The sequence below is a fragment of the Tamandua tetradactyla genome, chromosome 17 (genome assembly GCF_023851605.1).
Source record: "Tamandua tetradactyla isolate mTamTet1 chromosome 17, mTamTet1.pri, whole genome shotgun sequence".
NCBI classification, from domain to species: domain Eukaryota; kingdom Metazoa; phylum Chordata; class Mammalia; order Pilosa; family Myrmecophagidae; genus Tamandua; species Tamandua tetradactyla.
Genome location: NC_135343.1, coordinates 82,256,753 through 82,279,828, shown reverse-complemented (window position 1 = coordinate 82,279,828; position 23,076 = coordinate 82,256,753). Strand labels below are relative to the sequence as shown.

Sequence of the window (23,076 nt, the reverse complement as noted above, 5' to 3'; positions counted from 1 at the left end):
TGCTGTAGTAGAGAACCCCAAATGCAACACTTGAACAAAATAGTAGCTAATTTTGCTCTTAGAAAAATACCATGCCAAGTAGTCCAGGGCTGCTTTTCTCTGCAAACTCAACCTGCATCTTCCATCTCCCAGCCAATGGGAAAAAGGAGGAACAAAAGGATCACAAACCCTTTGAAATTTAGGGTGCAACTCAGAAGTTAGTCCTATGGGTATGGCATGTATCATTTGTGATCATGTCGCACTCACTGAAACCTTGCCCCACGGACTAACTCCTGCAGGAAAATCTGGGAAATACAGCCTTTCCTCGGGCAGCTTTCTGCTGAGCTCAAATTCAGAAGTTCTGTTATTAAAAGAGGGGAGATGATTATTGATGAACGTCTCTTGGAGCATCTGCCACAGAGAGGCACTTGGCCCCGGTGCCACTGGGCTGCCTTTTTTCCTTCTCATTCATGTTCTGTCTTATATTTGTTGTTCTTTTTAAGAAAAAAAACAAAACAGTTTTATCTGGATTTTCTTTTTCTGAAACTCGAGTCAAAGTCTACAGGGAAAGGCTTGCCAGTATCATTTCCTCCAGCCTCTGCAAAGGTTTATTCACCCCGTCCTGGATTAGGAAACACACTGCGCTCGTAATATGGGCTGATTCAGAAAGCCAAATCAGGGGTCTCAACACCACCTATGCTCCAACTACTCACTTTCAATACCGTTTTTCCTCTTCCAAAGTTACGTCTGCCAATCTGATTTTGTATAGTGGGGGTCGGCAAGCTTTTCCGGTACCGGGGGTGATAGTAAATATTTTAGACTTTGGGGGCTACGTATGGTCTCTACCACATGTTCTTTTTGTTTTGCAACTCTTTAAAACATTTAAAAATCATTCTTAGCTTTCAGACTATACAGAAGAGGCTGTTGGACTGGATTTGGTGTACATGCCACAGTTTGCTGACCCTTGTCGTAGGGCAATGAATGTACGTACCTGTATATTTTTCTTGATGGGTAACTTGCAGTTGCAGGATTCCTCCACCAGATGGTATATATATCAAGGAACTACAGGGAATATCTTGCTGTATCTGAGCAATGACTACGTCCCTGGACCCAGATTGAGGGATGCTTCCTGCTAGTCCCACAGTGTGGTAGGCAAAAGTGATGACGTAGTCAGCATGTTAAAGCTGTCCGCTCTTTTCATGCCCCGTCACCCGGAACAGAAGTTGCAGCTTACCACATATATATCACTGACTGTCTTTTTGATGTTATAAACATCCACCCATTTACACATGCCTTCCTTAGAGGAATGTCTACGACACCGTAAGATCGCAATCTGTAGCTTAGAAATGATTTCCTAATACCTAATTTAAGCAAATAACCAACAGATCGCATTCTCTCTGGATAATCATGCAGCCATTCATTTAAACGATTAACCAGCACGTATTTAGTGACCATCTACTATATACCAGTCACTGTCCCAGACTGGGGGTGGGGGAAGCAGTAAAAAAGAAAAAAAAAAAAGAAAGCAGGGTCCCTTTCCTCCAGTAGAGGGAGCGCCCATCCTAGAGGAGAGATGCACGGTGCAGCGACAAGCACAAGTAGGGTGCTGACAAGCGCTGTGCAGACGAATAAACCCCGGTAAGGAAAGAGATCGTTTGGAGGGGGCTATCTTAGAGTGGTCAGGAAGGTCTAAAAGAAATGAGGGTTGAGCTGCATCGAAAATGCAACTAGGGAACGAGGTTCCCAGCTATCGGGGAAGTGGGGGGATGGGGGGTGGGGTCGGATATCTGGGGAGCAAGTGCAAAGCTCCCTCCGGAGTTCCGGTTCAGCAAGGGGCCAGCTGGCTGGAGTGGAGGGAGCGAGAGGGGAAGGCCTCTCGAGGGGGGTCAGAGGGCTGGTGGGAGCGGATGGAGAGCAAAGCAGGGGTTTGATCTGACTTAGGTTTTGAAAGGACCCCTCTGGTTTCTGCGCAGGGAACAGACTCAAGGCACAGGCAGAAGCAAGGGTGTTAAGTGGGAGGTTATTATAATTGTGCAGGCCAGAGATGACTGCCAGAAAACGTGGCTGTTTTCCTGTGGCTGAGCACTTAAGAAGTTTGTCTTTACTTGCATTTATTTTCTAACGCTGGAGAGATCCAGTACCAACTAATTGTCTATCCCAGAAGAGGTGTTACCAGCCAAGACTCCTTCCATGGAAAACACAGGCTAATTAAACTAGAATTTATTATATGGTTTACTTTTCTATCTCAAAATCTAGACATGGCTATGTTATTATTACTAATATAGAGTCCTGGCTATAAATTAGGATGACTTCATGAGGCTGTGTTTCCTTTAATATTGAAGAGTTGATTGAACCCTATTTAGAGCTGAGTTATGTAGAACAAAAATCTTTCAGTGATGGCTTGATTTTCCGTCCTCTATTTACATCTTTGGATTGCCTTGTTGCAGGAAGGCATGAGCACAAACAAATGTAACCCTATGCCTAACAATGCAAGGCAGCAATTGCACATAAACAAAGCTGGGCTGACAGTGTATCCTCATTAACTCTTATGAATGACAACTGAGTGATATATTTTAGTATTTAAAAATTAACACACTCAGTGCTGAGGACACCATGGTAAATTAGAAGAACATAAATACTCTCCAAGTTAACACATTCTTCAAATTTATTGCCAGGGAGTGACTTATGTGCAGAGTGAATGAAGCTTATTATTTCTTCTCTGCTGAACATTTCTCTGCCATTTTTTTTTTTGAAGTTCACTTTATTGCTAAATCACTTTATTCTCTCCAACATTCCAAACTCGCTCACTAGTTGATTTTTGGGTAGGTGTTTCTCTTAAAAAAAAAAACAACAGAATGAGGGTATTCTATTAAGGAAAGTGGGCCCTATTTCTAAGACTAATTTTTCTTCTTTTAGTTATTTTGCTTGAGTTATAACATATAAAGCAAACTGTGCAAATTTAAATTTAATTAATTTAATTAATTAATCTGTGTATATGTGTGCTCTCATTTAACTACTACCCAAATCAAGATGTAACATTATCTACAGCATCCCAAAATAATCCCTGGTGTAACCCTACAGTCACTACCCCACCTACAGAAACCACACTCTGACCTCTTTATCTCCATAAATTTGACTAATTTTTAATTAATTTTATTTATACATACTCCATATCCACCAAACATACACTCCTGCTTCACTCTTTTCCTCATCCGCTGGGAACCTCCAATCTACTTTCTGTCTCTGTGAATTTACTATTTCTAGAGCTCTCTTATGAGTGACATCAGATGATATTTATATTTCTGTTCCGTACTTATTTCAATGACTATAATGTTTTCCAGCCTATTCCATGTTGGAGCATGTCTCAGGACTTTATTCTTTCTTAAGACCAAATAATATTCCATTGTATATAGGTACCACATTTTGTTTATCCATTCATTTGTTGATGGACACTCAGTTTGTTTCCACCTTTTGGCTGTTGGAATAATGTTGCTATAAACACTGGTGTACAACACTCTGTGTGGGACCCTATTTTCACTCTATTTTGGAACACAGCTAGAAATAGAATTGTGGAATCATATGGCAATTCTATATTTAACTTTTTGAGGAGCCGCCATGTTGCTTTCCATAGTTACTGCAACATTTTACATTCCCACAAACAGTAACTAGAGTTACGATTTCTCCACATCCTCTCCAACTCTTATTTTCCATTTTTTTTAACAATGACCATCCTCATGGGTATGACATGGTATCTAATTGAGGTTTTAATTTGCATTTTCCCAATAGTTTCCTTGTTTTTGAACTTCATATCAATGGAACCATATAGTACGTCTTTTTTTGTCCCTGGCTGCTTCTGCTGCACATAATGTCTGTGAAATTCATACAAGTGTCACAGATAGCAGGGGTTCGTTCTTTCATTTTTTCATTGCTATCTAGTATTCTGTTATGTAAATATATCGCAATGTATTTAGTCATGGTACTGCTGGCTGCTGTACATCCTTTTGATGGACGTAGAACCCATGTTGAATATATGCCCAGAGTGGATACATATATTTTTGGGTCATAGGATCTATATTTGTCGGCTAGTTTTCGCATCAAATGGTACCTTGCATTATTGGACAAATAGAAAATTAGTGTCAGAGAGAAAATAATGTTTGATGATTGTATGCAAAGTATTTGATAACCTGTTTTATTGCATTACTTGGAATTATTTGGTCAGTTATTACTTTTCCTTTTTATAAAAGTCAGTGAGGAGTGGTTGCTGCTTCATGGAGATGAAGACATTATTGGAAGCCATCACTAAAGAGAGAATACACAAGTGCAAAACAGTTATTTTCTAGCTCTAATTAAACAAATATATTTTTTGGACTTCTGATCTTTGCATGAAACATAAAAAACTAAAGTTAGAGTGACACATAAATAACCTTAGTCAAGCACAGCCCGTGACCCAGTAGGTTGCGGATTGTCAATGGAAGTGATGGAGTGTAAAGCCCTCCTGACAACAGCTGTTCTAGTGTTGAGGTGACCTGCCCTCAAAGAACAAATGTTACCTCTGCAGAAGACCAACTGCCTGCAATTCCTGGTGTGGGCACCAGAATTTTAAAGCTGAGGCTTTCGCGAGGTATCATGCGTTTCCCAAAATGGTCATGAATTTAGATAAGCCAGAGTGGCTTGTAGGCATGCAATGTGTTACTAATGAAGGGCAGGCTTTCCAGGCAAGAATATTATTGGCTCTTAGCTGTCCTAAATTCAGCTTCCTGAACTGACCTTACTTCAAAATAGAATATGTTACTCAGATGCTGCAAAAGAATTGCCATTTATTATTATGCAAGCTGTGAATTAGTTTTTACCTCTGTTGGGGCATGAGCATTTGAGTCAGTCCTGGGCAGTCTTTGACCTTGGGCCACATGCTGCCTGGTGTACCCTTACCAGCACAGTAACCCAAAATTAGGGTCCAGAATCTAATTTCAGAATAATTGACTGGAAAGCTGCCTTCCTTTTGCTATTTCCTAAATAGACCCACATAACAACATTGTAATGGCTAAACTAAGGAGTATTATTTTTCTCGTTGGTACTCGGTTTTCAATAAAGTAGGTAATTTAAATCATAGTATCCTACATTTTCATGAGTCAATATTATTTTTATTTAGAAAGGAAAATATAAAGTGTAAATGGTTTTTATTTTGTCTTGAGTTGGACTTCCAGTGAATTTTTTTTGTCTCTTTCTCTCTTTCTATTATTGCTATTGCTTTACATAATTCCTGAGTCCATTGGAATAGAGGTTAGGTTCTCTGGCATCACACAGTCCCTACTGGGTTTTTATCATTAGCATAAGTCTAAGAAAACTCATAACTTCTTAATACATCTTTTTCTCCTCTTTTAAGACAAAGATGTTAATAGTATAGCTCACAGAGTTGATGTGATGATTACTGGCCTTTAGCAAACTCTTAATCAATGCTAGCTATTAAATATTATTAGTATGTTGGGGCCATATAGCATGAGAGCTCTAAGTACATTGATTTGGAGTAAGGAGAAAAAAGGACAGAATTCATAACAGTAACCAAATAACTACAGCTAATGGCAAACTGTTGAGAGAGATCTTAAAACTTTGCCAATTAGATGTTTGCAAAAAAAGAGAAAAGTAGGAAATATATTCAATTTCCCTCCATAAATAAGAAGAATAGGATTATTTCATTAAATAAACAAAAATTCGTTCAGACCATAAGCCACAGTAAGGGAATTTTACTAATCAGCAGCAGCATTTTACTGGTAAGATAGCTTATGAGATGGTATTCCTTTCAGTTATACGGGAGCTCAGAAAACGTTTGAACTTAAAGCTCACCTGGCTCAACTCCATCATTGTACAGGTTAAAAGGATTGGGGTTCCAAGAGATTAAGCACTTTGCCTAAAGTTCCACATCTCTTGGCAGCAGAGCTGGAACAGAGAGTGGGTGTCATGGTTTGAGCCCAGGAGGCCATTCCACTGGAGCATGCCGCTTCTGAAATGTGACCAAGATCAAACACACTGAAAGAACTTTCATGCTGGAGTGAGAACAATTTTGCATTCACAGCAGGGATCATTTTTCACACCTGGAATTCAAAGCATCTGAAAACAGATGTCATTATCCCTGTTTTACAAATGGAAAACTCAGAAAAAAGATAGGCTCTAGGTTGTCTGGCTTCATTGCCCAACTTCGAGCTCTGCTAATATACCCGTAGTGCCCAAGGAACTGATGTGCTAACCTGCGGCAGGTGCCTGACCCTGATTCTGGGATACCTTCCAGTTTGCTTTCTATTGCCCATTTCTATATTCCCAGATCATTGTCTCCTGCCCTTCCAAATGTGAAATGCCCAAAGGGCAAGTATGTTTGTTCGTAGATGAATCCCCACCTCCCTAAATAGTGCCTAGCATATATTTGACAATCAATGAATATTTGTTGAATGAATGAACAAACAAATCGGCACTCCATGTTTCTTGATCTAGCCACTTGGATTGGCAAATGAATTTTGGGCTATGTGTTTAGGCTCTGATTTTGAGACTTTTACACATGTTGAACATTTCCATGCTGTTTTAGTTTGCTAAAGCTGCCAGAAAAGCAATATACCAGAAATGGAACAGCTTTTAAAGGGGGAATGTGTTAAGTTGCAAGTTTACAGTTCTAAGGCCATGAAAATGTCCAAATTAAGGCACCAACAAGAGGCTACGTTCATACAAGAAAGGCTGATGCCATCCAGAACTCTTCTGTCAGCTGGGAAGTCATCGGTCTGGCATCTGCTGGTACCTTGCTCCTGACTTCATTGCTTTCAGCCTCTCTTTCCCGTGGGCTTTTCCAGAGCTAGCTTCCTATCTTGGCTTCCCTTGGCTGTCTCCAGGTTCTGGCTTGCTTAGCATCTCATGGAAAGGCACATGGCAACATCTACTGGGCCCTGCATCTCCAAACATCTGGGTCTCGTGTTAGCCCTGTTGGCTCTGTGGCTTCTTCCAACATGATTCCAGCTTAAAGGGCTCTAGTAAGTAACCCACTTTCAATGGGTGGAGACATGTCTCCATGGAAACCAACTAATCAAAAGATCCCACCCACAAGTGGGTGAGTCATATCTCCATGGAAACAACTTAATCAAAAAGATCCCACCCAGCAATGTTGAATCAGGATTAAAGAACATGGCTTTTCTGGAGTACACAGCAGTTTCAAACCAGAACATGCACACTGAAAACTTGGGTAAAAAGATCCCACCCTTTGACCACATGTTGCATGCCAGGACACACTTTCCTTGATCCACCCCAGACTGACAGGAAAGAGGATACATCAGGTTATACGCTATACAACATGCTGTGGATTGAACCATGCCCCACCCCCCACCACCACCACCACCAAAAGACATGTGCAAGTCCTAACTCCCAGCCCTGTGAGTAATGAACCTTTTGTAGACAGGACCTTTGAAGATGCTCTTATTAAGGTGTAGCCAAACTGAATGAGGGTAGCCCTTAATCCATATAACTGGAGTCCTTGTAAGAAAAGGAAATTGGACATGGAAGTAAAAGCCAGAAGGAGAAGCCAGAGAGAGAGAGAGAGAGTTTGCCGTGAGATAGTGGATTGCCACCACCAGGATAACACAGACTTGGAGAAAGCATGGCCTTGCTGACACCTTGAGTTTTACTTCTTGCCTCCCAAACTGTGAGCCAATAAATTCCTGTTGTTCAGTCAAACAGTATATATTGTTTGTCATAGCAGCCCTGGAAAACTAAAACACACTATCTCAGAGGATTGAAAGGGAAACCTCCCAGCCCTGAGCATTGTAAGGACTCTGTTGCCCTCTTCGCTACTCAAGTCAGTGAAGTAGTCCCTCTGGGAGAAGGAAAAGAAGTAAATGCTCACATATATAAATATAATGAATCTAAACCAGGCTTCCCTCCAGTGGACTCATCCAACTACCTTTAACCAAGGCTAACTCATCTTTCAGATTGGGTGTATGATATTTCCATTACCCTGACGTTGCCCTTGATGTCATTTGAAGATTTCCCCAGCATGTACAGATCACTTAATCACTGGTATCTCAAAGAATTGGACAGATGAACAGCTTTGAGCTTTTGCTTTGTTTCTTTGCCTCCCTGGTGAAATGGTCCCCTAGTCCATGACCAGTATGCGTGAATGGAAAGCCTGCCTAATGGAAACTATCACCTCTCCTGGTTCCCAGACACTGGCTTATCTGGTTCCCAAGGGTCTTAGGAAATGAAAGCTGACCCGACATGAGATTATATTCTATAAATTTATTTATAGAATTCCCCAGAAGGGCCTGAGGGTTCATACCCACTAAAAAGATACATTTATCTTCCCACTTGGCTTATTTGCCCTCCCAAGCTCCCAAGACCCACTGCTGCTGAGATTTCCCACCACTCTGGGAGTCACGCTAAGGATGAGATAATTGTGACCTTCTCCTCAGATGTGTGTCACATGGTGATGATCAAGTGGTAGACTGTCATGGGTGCTTACAAATGCATTGCTTTGATGAAAGCCCTCTGAGTGGGCAGCATGTTTTCATCTCTCACCCAACAAGAGCATCATCAACTGTAGCTGAAATGGGCCGATGAAGATCTGGAAAGTGACCATCTGCAAGCTGAGACAAACCACCTTTGTCTTCTTTGGCTGTCTAGTGGCAGCAGGCTGCTAGAGAGATAAGGGTGGACAAAGCACCCAATGAGTCTTCAACCTGGGCAAACACTTCCATTCAATGTGGACAAATACTTCCATGCTGTGAGACGTGTTCAATGTCCTGTGCCTCAGCCCTAGTTGCTCCTGTCCTTCTGCTGTCATGTGATCAACAGTAAGACCTGGGATTTAGAAGGAAAGATCATGATGAATGAACTGAAATGAGAAACAAATAGCTTCTGCAACACAAGTTACTCCACGCATATCCTTGACCAAGCCTTCTGATAGCTGGGCCTCACTTGTTGCTGCAGGTAACCTGCACCAAACAGGCAGAACCGTCAAAGCCCTTCTTATTAAACCCTTAAAAATAAATACTTTAATACATGGTACCTAGAAGAGATAATTGTAGGTGTGGGATCCACCTTCTCCTATAAGCAATCCTGGACCCTACACAACCCTAAGCACAATTGGAATAGGTGTAGATGGTGCCATGTTACTATAATGCCTACTGATGGAAGGAAACTAATCTGCAGTGGCCTTAGATTGTCAGGACAGTGGTTGTGTGGCTTTTGTGGCTTTAGCAAAGCTGCATTGAGCTCTACAATTGTCTCCTTGGTGACCCATTCAGCCTTGCACTTGCCCAAGTGTGTGGGCCATCAATGGGTCTTTACTTTAGAGAGGAGACTAATACAACCCCCCTTCTTCTGCTTGGCCCCCACTAACAGTATTAAAAAACTAGGTTATTCTACAGGTCAGTAGGCTGTAGGCTTAAAGCAGGAAGTCTCAAGAAATGTTTTGCAAATAGCTTATTACCAGAGGAAATGCCGGCTGAGTCAGGAGTGTTGTTCCTCTAGTGAATGCCGGTGTGAGGGGTTTAATTAGGGTGAGCAGTTGAAGCAGGACAAAGATGGTTTTTCCTTGGGGGCCCATGCATTCTGTTAAGAGCCCAAAACAGAAATGTTTATGCAATGACTTTCTTCCTAAAAATTCAGAACACTTCAAAAATTCCCGTTAATTGTGTTCTCACTACAGCTCTGAAGGTTAGTAAACTTGCAAAGGAAATATGTTTTTAGAGTCATTTTGTGTGTGCCCGTAACTCCTCTTACAGCAACCCATAGTCATGAGAAAAACGGAAAATTTATTGAGTACCATCACCAACTATTTTCAAAGACCGCAAATGTAAACTCTGTGTTTGGGGAGGAGGGCATAGACAGAGCTATTTTGCTGTACCTCAGCCTGACTCTTCCTATAAGTTATATTTTTCAGTTTCAGTACTTAAGCACTGAATTTTTCTACCTGTTCTGTCTTATACTGAGAAATCTAATTTTAAAGGCTTTTATTATTATTGGGTTTCTGGCTATTCCTCTTTGCTTCTTTCTGTTGTTTCTGCTTTATGAAAGTAAATGCTATGCTATTTGGTGCATAGATATTTCTAGCTATCTAACCTTGTCATTGTGACTCAAAGTCTTAAACATTCTCAAGTAGCACTGTGCAATAGAACTTTCTGTGGTATTGGAAATGTTCTCTGCACTATTTAAATTTATTTACTTAAAATATTCAGTTCTTTGGTCTCATTGGCCACATTTCAAATGCTCAAAAGCCTCACGTGTCTAGTGCCTATTGAATCAGTCAGCAACTGAATGGACACTGATTCTCTTTGTCTTGCTTTCTGTTTGTTGGCTTGAATTCTACCTTGTTAATAGCAAAACTTTGACCTTTGCCTCCTTTTTTTTTGCACTTACTGTACAACTCTGGATAACCTTTTGTTTGTAATCTTCCTGAATAGCTTTGTTTTAGGCATTTCTCTTGTATAGAGCATAGAATTAAATTTTGCTTATCTTAGATGAGTAAAGCCCTTTTACGTTTGTGCATACAATCTCCATCTGTGATCTCATTTTTTTCATTATTTTACACATTATAAATACCACAAATGTTCTCTTTCCTTAGATATTGTCTGTTGGTTCCTTAATTTAAGCAACAATAACATCAGCTTGCACTCTCCTGCTTCTCCTCTTATCTCTCCTCCACATTTCAATTTTAGCCAATATTATTGTCTTTCTTAGAGTTTATCTTTGTACTTTTAGGCCACTGCAGTTTAGTTTCTCACAATCAAATGATATCCTCTGGCTCCCTCCCACTGCTCATAATATAATTAATATTCTTATTCTACCTACCTCACTCTCTTCCCTCCTTTTTTCCTCCAACATTTTATTGTGAAGACTTGCAAACCTACAGCAAAGTTGAAAGAATTGTGTAGTGAACACCCATATACCCAACACCTAGACACTATATTTAACAAGTTATATATTTGCTTTGTTAATGCAGTACAGTTTCAATATCAGTGTCTGTCCTTCTATCCTTCTATCCATCCACCAATCCATCTCATTTTTGTAGCATTCCAAAGTGAATTGCTGGCGTTAATTAGTACACTTACCCTCAAATTCTTCAGCATGCATTCCAATAATGAAAATTTAACAATTTGTTTAAGTATTTTTCTTTTGACATAAAATTTACATGGCATGAAGTACCCACATCTTAAAGTGTGCTTTTGTTGAGATTTGGAAAATGCACACACCTGTGTGACCTAAGCACCTAAAAAGATATAGAGCATTACCTACCATTGCCCCAGAAAGTTCCCTCATGCCCCTTCCCAGAAAATGCCCACTCCTATCCTCCAGAAGTAAACTTCTGAAGTTTTTCCATCCTAAATTAATTTTGCCTGTTTTTGAATTTCACAGTACTTGAATCAGACTTGTGTAAGTCTTTTTTCACAGAGTATAATGTTTTTGAGATTCATCCTTATGGTTGCTATTATCTGTTTATTCCCAATAGTTTATTGCTGGGTAGTACTCCGTTGTAAGAATATGTGGCACTTTGCGATATAATCTCCTATTGATGGATAATTGGTTATTGTGCACTTGGATGAATTCCAGTTTTGGGCTATTATGGATAAAGCTGCTATGAACATTCTTGTACAAGTATTTTTGTGAACTGTGTTTTTACTTCTCTTAGGAGTAGAATTACTTACCTCTCAGGAAACCTCCGAATAAGTACAACTTGGGTAACAAAGCTGAATTCCCGGGAGATGCATTTTGTTTCAAATTAAATCTTTTCACATTTCATTCCTCCTACCTAGCCAGGTCATATAGAAGTAATGAGGAATGATAATCCCAAAATACATTAAAGACTTAAAAAAAAAAATCTCCATGGAATAGCAAGCACAGCCACTAGCATTTGTTCTCACCGGGTTAATGTGAGATAATCCATGGAATTCGATATGGTTCTCTGTGTGTGCAATAGGAACATCACAGTTTGGTTTCCAAACACACATCACACGTCTGAGATAAAAGTAAAATTATGTAATAAAACAGGCGGAAGTAAAAATAATGTGTAACCCTCAGTATGCCAGAATTCTTAAATGTGAACAAAGATGTAAGTGTAGCGAGGTGCGTATTCGAGATTGAATTACCATAACACCACATTGCCATCCGATGACTACAGAATAGAAGTGAGAGATTTTCGTACCTTTCACATGAGGACAAGGTCTAAGGGTCTCATGAACACCGTCAGTGTCTGTTCTCTGGAGTGAAGAGACACCTAAATGGGGTCTTTGACCTTCGTGGAATATTAAACGCAAGATGGAAATAGATATATTAAATGTTTCTTTTGATACGTGTCATCTATGCTTCTAAAAAAATTACAATTTACATAAAATAAACTACTCCTGCTGCTGCCCCCTTATTGCTGATCTCATTCCATAGAGAAATCACTGGTATTAATAGATCGGTGGTCCAGGTATTACATACGTTTTTAAACATACTTTTCGCGTGAATGAAATCTGTGATTTTATCTTTTTTTTAAGTCAACAGCATATCTTGGACATGTTACCATGTTATCCATATAGATCTAACTTGCCCTTTAAAGGGTGTGCTGGTTGGAATCTGTGGTGGGCCCCAGAAAAGCCATGTCCTTTAATCCTCACTCAATATGGCTGGCTGGGAGCACTTTGATCGTTCCCATGAAGATATGACCCACCCAATTGGTAACTTTTGATCAGATAGCTTCCATAGAGTTGTGACTCCACAATTAATCCTTTAAAAGAGGAAGCATTTTGAAGAAAGTCCTTCTTTTCTTTTTAGACCCACGAGAAAGCCACAGAAAGTCACAGCAGAGCTGAGGAGAGCCACGTGGCTGAGAGCCCATGCCACCAGAGACATTTGGAGATGAAGAAGGAAAATGCCCCTGGGGGAGCCCTGTGAAACAAGAAGCTGAGAGAGAAAGCTGAGAGACTTCGCCATGTGCCCTTCCAGCTGAGAGAGAAACCCTGAACCTCATTGGCCTTCTTGAACCAAGGTATGTTTCCCTAGATGCCTTAGATTGGATATTTCTATAGACTGGTTATAATCGGGACATAGCAACTTAATAAATTCCCCTTTTTAAAGGCCATTCTGTTTCTGGTATATTCCATTCCAGCAGCTAGCAAACTAGACCAAACGGATTTATAGTATATAGTGTACCATTGTCTGAATGTGCCTTAATTGAGTTAATGAATCTCCCTATGGCTAGACAGTCAAGTTTTTTACAATGTTTTGATACTATAAACAGCACTGTTAGAAATATCCCTGTACATATACTTATCTACTATGAGAACTTATTATATATCTTTAGAAGTGAAATTTTGTAATAAAAAAGAATGGTCATTTTCAACTTTGATGACACATATTAGAAATTTAGAGTATTAAGGCTAATTTAAACTAATGTCTAGGGTGGGCCATGGTGGCTCAGTGGCAGAGTTCTCGCCTGCCATGCTGGAGACCCGGGTTTGATTCCCAGTGCCTGCCCATGCAAAAACAAACAAAAAAATAAATAAAAAACAAAACTAATGTCTATTACTGTCATTATTTTTGTTTTGATAAAGAGAATAGGATTGGTAAAAGAATTCAAGGTACTGATCTACCATCTTGCCACATGCAGAGGTAATGAAATAGAAAGGATACCTCTCACCTTTTTATAGAATGGGGATGTGTCTTTATCTCATAGGGTTTCTGTTATTATTAAATAAAATCATATTTGTAAAACACCTGGACTTGTTCCTGCCATGCAGTAAATGCTTAGCAAACTCTGATATTTCTTTAAAGAGAGTTTTTGTCATAAAGGTGATCACATTTTAAATGGTTCCTCTTTGGTCCTCTCTGCTTTCATGAGCGATGAAATAATTGATAAGTAAACTTAAAGCATTAAAATACTTAGCAATATTTAAAGCAAACAAAGAGAAAACTGTGGAGTCTAGTTATCAAATGTTTGGCTTTAAAAAGTATGGGCTGCAGGGGTTGCTATTCTAGACAAGAAGTTGGGCTAAGAATGTTTGCCTTATGCCAAGGGTGAGAGCTGCCAACACAAGCTCAGATGTCAGGAAGTGAAAGCAGGCTGAGAGTCAACAAGCAGGATAACCCAGAGGTAGCAGGACACCCAAATGTCAGGAGCCATAAGAAGCCAGGAGCCTGGCTCCACCAGTGGAAAGACTCGATAGAGCCAGCCAGAGGGCCTGGGGACTGAAGCACAGCTTCATGCCAGTGAGACTTGGTAATGGCTGATTCTGGGCCATTATAGAGCTTATGTGGGTCAGAAGTCACTGAGACAGCTAGTCTCGGTCCTCAAGAGCAAGTGAGTGAGTGGTACAGCAGAAAATTAGGTGGTCGATAGTCGCAGGACATTGTGATAGAACCCTCCTGTTGTGAGGTGTTAGAAAAGCTGGACATGCTTGTACTCGCCAGTCTTGTATCTGCTCTCATCTTTTGGAAAATGGAATGTTGTGTTCTTTCCCTCTGGGTTTCTGAATGAATCAAGTACCTAAAATCTTTCAGCTTTGCTAAAATTTAAGCAAGTATGGCACAAAAATCTCCATTGCATATTCTGTGTGTATCTAACCCCCACCTCTGTTTCTTCTGGAAGAGACCGGGGCCGCTGCTGGAGGGAGATGTTACTGCACACTGCTACGAGGAAGATGGCGATAGGAACACATGCCCTACTTTAGCAGCATGGCTTTTCTCTCTGAAACCATGAAATATCTATAGAAGCATAAATAACTCTCTTAGGCCTGTTGCCTAGAAAACAACGACACCCTGAACCACTCTACTGGGGAGGGCATCCCCATGAAGCCCAAGGAAGGCAAAGAGGAAAGAAAGCAAACGTAAGAGTCAGTTGTGAAGCTGGCCACAGCTTAGTGACAAGCACAGTTGATTGCTCAGTCTCGTACGATGTCTTTGGTGAGGAACTATGATGCTATTTCATCTTCTTTCCAGGGAAGTAAGAGAGAAGAATTATCCTCTGGCTCCTGTTTTCTGTTGGCTAAAGATTTCTCCCTGGGGTTTTGTTCCCCCACACTTCCAGGCTGCAGAACCCAGACTCCCTGTGAGCTGTTGAGGAGACTGGATTCAAGACATCAGCTGTGACATGAGTGAGCAGCATAGCCACACTCCACCGGCAAGCCAGTGAGTAGGCACGAGTTAGTGGCACGTCTCACCTCCTGCAACCTGCAGCCTCTCAGGCCCTGCTGGGTGGGCCAGCCTGCATGGGTGCGTGTCCATTGGGTTCTACAGCAGTTCTGGCCCAATGCCCACAGCATTTCATGCCCCAGAGCAAGAGAGAAGCCCAGGAGTATGAGGTGAGGTGCTGGCGGGTCATGACCACAATGGGGATGAGGGATTGCAGCATTGCCTGGCCCTACAGCCACAGGCAGCACGAGCCACTGCTAGAGCCACCCCAACCTAAAAGCAAAGCACATGTATGGATTCGAGGTGGCTCATCAACTGACATCTCCACGTGTCTGCTTATCCAATGACCAAACACCACTGAGCACGTAAGAAAGGTGCCAAGTCCTTTCTATGCACTGTCTCGTGTGTGGATCCTATTTAATACATATTGTTTTATGTTCTGTTTTTCCATTTCATTTTATATGGTGAAGATCTCCTCTACTCATTCAATATCCTTCAGAAACGCTTTTCCCTGGCAACAATATGTTTCCATAATGTGAATGTGTAGTAATACAAACAGCAACACATTTTCCCATACAACAACACGGTGGTGTTTTGTAATTCTTTGCTCCCACAGGTCACACAGGTGGGTCAGCCAGATTTGTTGTGTTGTTGTAACAAACAGCCAAGTCTCAGTGACTTAAAATATCGAAGACTGATTTTTCACTCATTAGGGGTTTGGCAAGGAGCACCAGCCCAGTGCAGTCACGTAGCGACCAAGGCTGACAGATCCATCTCGAATGTCGTCGGCCACCATGCCAGAGAGAAAAGATAGCTCTGGAGAGCTCACGTTGGCAATTAAGTGCCCCATCCTGGAAGTGACACGTGTCCCTTCTGTTCATTGGACTGAGCTAGTCCTCGGCCCCCACCCAGCCACGAGGGGGCCAGGGAACGGAAAAAGAACATTGCTGATGGATTCAACACCATTAAAATGCCCCTGTACATACATTTTTTTGTGGTTTGCAAATTATTTCCTTAAACAGTTTTATTGGAGAAGCATTATAATAGAAGGTATAAACTTTTAATGCTATTGATGCACATGCTGAAGTTTTAATTTTTGGCTCTCAAACCTATACTTTTTCATACTCTCCTAAGTGTAGGGGCTGGGAACTTGTGAACTGCATTTCCCAGACCTTGTTGTAAACCGGGTTCCGGTCAGGCTCTGCCGGTAGGAGGGTACACAGAAGGAGAGGAAGGGAGAAGCCATTTCCCTGCTTTTGGCTCCATCAGCAGCAGCAAGGCCAAAGCAGCCAGCAAGGGTGTGGGCTCCTGGCTGCCTGTTCTGTGGCAGTGGCGGCCCTGGTGGGTGCTAGGTCACACCACCTCCCCCTTTTGACTCTCCAGCCCATGGGGTAGACTTAGCTTTCTGCAATAACGACTTCTAGGTAGCATTTTGTTCCTCCAATCTTCTAACAATTCTCTAACCAATCCCCTGTGTTAGGTCTCTTCTGCCTAAAATATCTGTTTGGATATTGACTGATATATATTGCCAAATTGCAGTCTAGAAAGTTTGTACCAATTTACACTTATTTCTAAGGAAAGCAAAAGTATCTGCTTTCTTTAACCTATACCATAAAGAATATGTTTGGTATCATCATTTGAAAATTATCTTCTAAATTAATAGATGCAGGGTATCTCATTGTTTTAATTTGTGTTTCCTTGCTTGTGGTTGAGACTGAACTTCTAATTTGTTTATTAGCCATTTGTTCTTTCATGAATTAATCATTCACGATCTTCTATTTTAGGGGTATCATTATTTTTCATGAATTTGTGCAAGGTCTTTGTGTGTTCAGGACTTTCATCATTTGTCTTTTATTTATGTTTCAAATACAATCCCAGTTTATCATTTGTTTTTTAATTCCGTTAATGATGTCTTCTAACAGAGAAATAAATTTTTTAAAAAATTAAGTTAGTTCTACTAATTATTTACCATATGATTTCGGCTTGGGATTGGATTTTAATATCCTAATCAGGGTTTTACTTTTTTTCATAAAATATAATTTTAACCTAGGGCTACTTAGAATCTGATAGATCATAAAGTCAGAGAGGCATGGTTTCTTAAAATGGCTTTATTATTTCTTCTATCTTCATACCTCTTGTCTGGGTAACAAAAGGCTGGAGAAAGGGTAACGAGAATGATACAGAGCCACTTTTACATGAATGAAGCAAGAGTCTCCCTGCAAAACCAAGGCAGCTCCGGTCTCACTGACAAATGAAGCCTGCACACACTCCAGTAGGAGCTCAGCCCTCCTGTCAGCTGTCCAGCCCTGCTCTGCTACTGGTGCAGCGACCTCCTTCATCTCTGTATTATTGGCTCCCTGTCTTGAAAAATGGTTTTTAGTGAGTCTACATTTTTCTCTGGGCACTACCTTCCATCCCAAACTATGCTCAACATTTTTGGCTAATGCCCTTCCTGTCATTTTTTTAGGTGGTTTAAGGAGATTAAATTATGTATTGGACGAGTTATGAAATTTTACACGTAAATAATTTCTACTCAAATAATATTCCCCTAGAAGATACCTTTTTTTTTCCTTCTCTACTCATTTATTTCTCTGCTTTTATGCTTAGAAATTATGTTTCCATCCCCAGGTCAAAAAAACGGGCGGGCCATGGTGGCTCAGCAGGTAAGAATGCTCGCCTGCCAAGCCCGAGGACCTGGGTTCAATTCCCGGTGCCTGCCCATGTTAAAAAAAAAAAAAGCATTGATCTGTCTTTCCTGTCGGTTTGGACATAACAGCTTTCTCTCTGAGCAGTGAACAGTGGCTGAGCTATAGAAAAATCTTATAGGAAACTGTAGTAGTTGATATACAAAAAGTTTCACATATCTGTCTCCCATAGCTTTTCTGAAGCCTTTCTCTCTTTTTCACCATGAAATGCATATTTTTTTCAATAGTCTTTCTTTTTGTCTCTGTCCTGGAGCCCATTCCATTGACTCAGGATGTAAAGACCGTGCTGAACAGGTTCCCCTCTCTGTTAGCAAGGCAGCCACTTTCTCAGCACAGGAGTCGCCTCATAGCTCAATCCTGCTCGTCCAGGGATGAGCGAACATTTTCTGTAAAGTGTCAGGCAGTAAATCTCTCCGACTTTGTGGACCATGTCCCCTCTGTCATGCCTATTCCCTTCTGCCACTGTAGCGTGAAAGCACCCACAGCCAACGTGGGAACAAATGACTGCGTTCCCATAAGATTGTATGTACAGGTACTACAAAAGCCACAGACCTCTGCTCTCGTGCTCTCTGCTGCAGAAATGGAAAGTGCAATGTATGAACGCTTCCATTTTTGTGACTCCTGTGTAAGATAGGGCTGCTGGCCAGTTTGAGCCTCACAAGTGTGTTCAGTTAGGGTGTTCGTTATTGCGAAGTGAAGCCGTTGTAAACCGGTGTCACTGAAGCCTGGTTCTTCTTCCTTGTAGGACCTAGTTCACTGTCCGCCAGGCCTGTGGGTAATTTCCATGACCCAGAGTCAACAGCAGTACCATTTGTCTTAGAGGTGAAGCCCAGAACAGCCGCAAGTTGGGTCAAAGACCTTCCTTGAGCAGTGGCTGATTGCATCCACCCCCAGACAATCTGCTCATTGTCACAGGTGGAAGCTCTCAGGTTTCTCCTGCTGCGGAAGTATCTCTGTTTTCCCCAGTATCCCTGTTCTTTGGGAAAGCATCACCTATTTCCTAACATGCTGTAGTCATCAGCTCCCTTTCCCCTCTTGTAAACACTGTCCATTAGCATTGTGTACACTTAGCTTTGCATTTTTCACAAAGGAAATTGCTTGATTTTACTTATTGTATCCATAATTCAAAGCAAATTTTGGGAGTGTCTGTATTCTTCCTGCTTTGGATTATCTTAACTCCTAATGTTTTTAATGCATATATGCTTGGGAAGAGGAATACATGTAAGAATGCCAAGTTTGTTTGTTTTTTTCATCATTTTGAAGTATCAGAATTGGCCTCAGAATCAGTATCAAATGAATTAATATGGGATAAGTCCTCTTATCCCATATTAATGAGTTAAAACAGCTGATAAATAATGTTTGAGATGGGAATAAGGTCAAATTGGTGTGAAAAATGCTAGAAAAATAAAAGATCAAGAATAAGAATCTTTTCTCTTTCAGTATCTGATCTCTGATCTCCTCAATCCAAAAGCATTCTCCTCTCCTGGAGTAATTCTGGGAGTAAGGCAGTGACTCCATCACTTCCTTCCACCCTCCACCCCTCCATCCCTTCCTTCCACCCTTCCTACCTTCAACTTAATTTTTTAAAAGTGCCCACAGTAGTAACAGAATAAAATAAATATCAACTTTATCTTCATTTCAGAGGACTGAGATTGAAATATACTAATCTGATACTAGAAATCCCAATAGAGTTTCATACTCTGAAATCTCTCACGTCCATTTTGCCCAGACTTGTTATCAGAGAAGTATGGAGAAGCGTAAAGACTACCAAAGCATCTATTCCCTTGGAAATTTTGGTGTCTACAGGGCATTTTTATCACCTGGATACCAGATTCACCCTTACCAAGTTGAAGTTTAAGCCAGCATCCTAGTATGTCTGGCCAATTGGACCCACCAAGAGTTTACTATATATACTCTCAGGCATCTCCTTGAAGAGAACTCATCCTGCGGGCAAAGGGAGGCAGCACAAACCTGCTGACATAAATATCAGAGAAATAATAAGCATTTACTGCACTTATGTAATTAAAGAAATGGGTGACAGGCTGGACCTCACTTAGGATGCCGAGTAGTAGACTTGAGAAAGTCAAAAATGTATCTGTCTCTTGTGTTTACCCTGGGCAGGAGTGGGGTGTCAGGGAGGAGCCGTCATTTATAATTGAGCCTGTCTGATCATTTTTTGCACTGTTCTTTTCTTTCCTCCCTCCCATGCCTAAGCACAGCGGTGTTCACCCTAGAACTGACCTTCAGCGAAAGCAGTGTTCCCTTCTCCACAAGCCTCCACCCCCAGGCTTCCTATTAAGCTCAGCTTTCATTTTTAGCAGCAAGCTTTCTGCAGGATTCACCCAGCCTTTGTGCTGACTGAGGCTGTAACCTCTACAGCTGCAAACCCACATCTCAACTGTCCAGTGTCTGGCTACGCCTTCAGGGGAAAGAATGCACCCAGATTTCTTTTTCTTGTAGGTGGAAATTACAGTTCTTATTCTCGCCCTTCCAATTCCTGGTTTTCTATTCACCACCCTTTCCTCTCACCAAAATCAAAACAAAAACTGACCTGTTATGAAATTAAAAAAAAAACACTGTAGCCCTCCCCTAGGCACTTAAATAAATAGCGCTGCTTAATTAAAGAAACCCTTAGGAATACAGTGATTTTTGTTGTTGTTTATTCCATTGGTTATTCAGAGCCCAAATCACTATAATATAGTAAACAGTTATAAAGGCTAAGTGCAGTATCAACATATTTAGTAAACCCTTGTCTAACAAGCCACAACATAGCAGTTGGTTTATTTGAAATATTCCCTCATTTCAACTTAGCTTGCAGTAGTGAATAGCAGTATGCTGCTTAAAGAATCATCTATTTCATTATACACCACACACATATAAAAATATATTTGCTAGCAATTAAAGGAATCAAGTACCTAGAAATGAACTTAACTAAGGATGTAAAGGACTTGTACACAGAAAACTATATAGCATTGCTTAAAGAAATCTAAGAAGATCTAAATAGGTGGAAAGACATTCCCTGCTCATGGATAGAAAGGTTAAATACAGTTACGACATCAATTCTACCTAAATTGATCTACAGATTCAACAGAGTACCAATGGAAATTATAACAACCTTCATTGAAGACTTGGAAAAGCTAATTACCATGTTCATCTGGAAGGGAAAGAGACCCCAAATAGCTGAAAGCATACTAAAAAAAGAAGAACAAAGTAGGAGGATTAACCCTTAAAGCCACAGTGGTCAAAACAGTATGGTACTGGCACAAAGACAGAAGTATTGACCAATGGAATCAAATCAAGAGTGTAGAAATAGACCACCAAATCTATGGCCAACTGATCTTTGACAAGGCCCCCAAATCCACTGAACCGGTACAAAATGGTCTTTTCAATAAATGAACATGGGAGAACTGGATATCAATAACCAAAAGAATGAAAGAGGACCCTTACCTTACACCCTACACAAAAATTAACTCAAAGTGGATCAAACACCTAAATATGAGAACCAGTACTATAAAACTCCTAGAAGAAATGTAGGGAAATATCTTCAAGACTTGCAATAGGAAGTAGCTTCCTAAACTTTACACCCCAAGCACAAGCAACAAAAGAACAAAATAGATAAATGGGAACTCCTCAAAATCAAATGCTTTTGTGCCTCCAAAGACTTTGTCAAAAAGGTGAAGAAGCAGCCAACTCAATGGGAGAAAATATTTGGAAATCACACATTGGACAAAGGTTTGATATCTTGTATTCATAAAAAAATCGTACAACTCAACAACAAAAGAATAAGAAACCCAATTTTAGCAAATACTGATGGCTCAAAAACACATGAAGAAATGCTCATTTTCATTGGCTAGAAGGGAAATACAAACCAAGACTACAATGAGATACTACCTTACACTATAAGAACAGCTGCTATTAAACAAACAGGAAACTGCAAATGTTGGAGAGGATGTGGAGAAACTGGGACACTTAAGCACCGCTGGTGGGAATGTATAATGGTATAGTCACTATGGAAGACTGTTTGGCAGTTCTTTAGGAAACTAAATATCGAGTTGTCCTATGACCCAGCAATTACACTACTTGGTATATACCTAGAAGAGCTGAAAACTGACACAAACAGACATTTGCACACCAATGTTCATAGCAGCATTATTCACAATTGCCAAAAGTTGGAAACAACTCAAATGCCCATCAATAGACAAGTGGATTAACAAAATGTGATATATACATACGATGGAATATTATGCAGCAGTAAGACAAAATGATATCCTGAAGCACATGACAAGATGGAGATGAGCCTTGAGGACATAATGCTGAGTGAAATTAGTCAGACACAAAACGATAGATACTGTATGATTCCACTTTTATGACCATGGTAAAGGTAAAATCAGAGGCTTAAAATACAGAATATAGGGGACCTAGAGATACACGGAAGCTAGAGATGGGTGAACGGTAGCTAATGAGGTTGAACTCAAATGTAAAGGAATAGATAGGAGCAAAGGTGATTCTCTAGTGGGTCTATAAGTAATTTTACTATATTGAAGGTGAACATGATTGAAAGGGATTGTATAGACTCATATGTCCCACTGATTAACACTGCAAAGATAAATAAGTTCTTACATGAACTACTGCAAAGGTATGAATCTTGTGCAAAGACTGTATAAGTTCAGGGTACAGGAAACATGTTTAACAGGAAAACATTAACAGTACCACAGCAAACCCAGAGGTAAATAATGAGGGGAGGGACAAGAGTTAAGGGGAGGTTTAGATTTCTATTTGGTAAGCGTCTATTTATTGGTAATCTTTCTCTTGGGCACAATAAAATTATCTAAAATTGAGGGTGTTAATGGACTGTGAACTTTGGACATTATGCATGATGCCCAATGAATGGAGGTGGCTGAAGGATGCACTGACCGAGAAATAGATTCGCAAACAATGGTATGTACATATGATCAAATATTGTGCTGCTACACAAAGGAATGAAGTTGTGAGGCATGCAACATTGTGAATGAACCTGGGATTATTTGGTGAGGCAAAATGAACCAGAAACAAAAGAGTAACCATTGTGTGGTCTCATTTAGAAAATGCTGGTAAGAAAATAGGGGCCTAGATTGTAAGCTCTTACAGCAGTCACATTTAGTCCAGAGTGATAATTATTATTTCTGGATTTTGAGAGGCTGTTTTATATATATATATATAACCTGGTGTTTAGAGATAAGAATGAAGCCGATCAGGTTGGGATTAAGGTAAT

At 40.5% G+C, this 23,076-nt stretch overlaps 1 long non-coding RNA gene across 1 annotated transcript; it reads left to right on the top strand.

Annotated features, from left to right (window-relative positions):
• Positions 1–1,566: 1,566 nt before the first annotated feature.
• On the top strand, positions 1,567–14,794 carry LOC143661783 (uncharacterized). Its single transcript, XR_013164837.1, has 3 exons — positions 1,567–1,617; positions 12,766–12,979; positions 14,579–14,794. It is a non-coding gene; the product is annotated as an uncharacterized LOC143661783 (long non-coding RNA).
• The last annotated feature ends 8,282 nt before the right edge of the window (positions 14,795–23,076 follow it).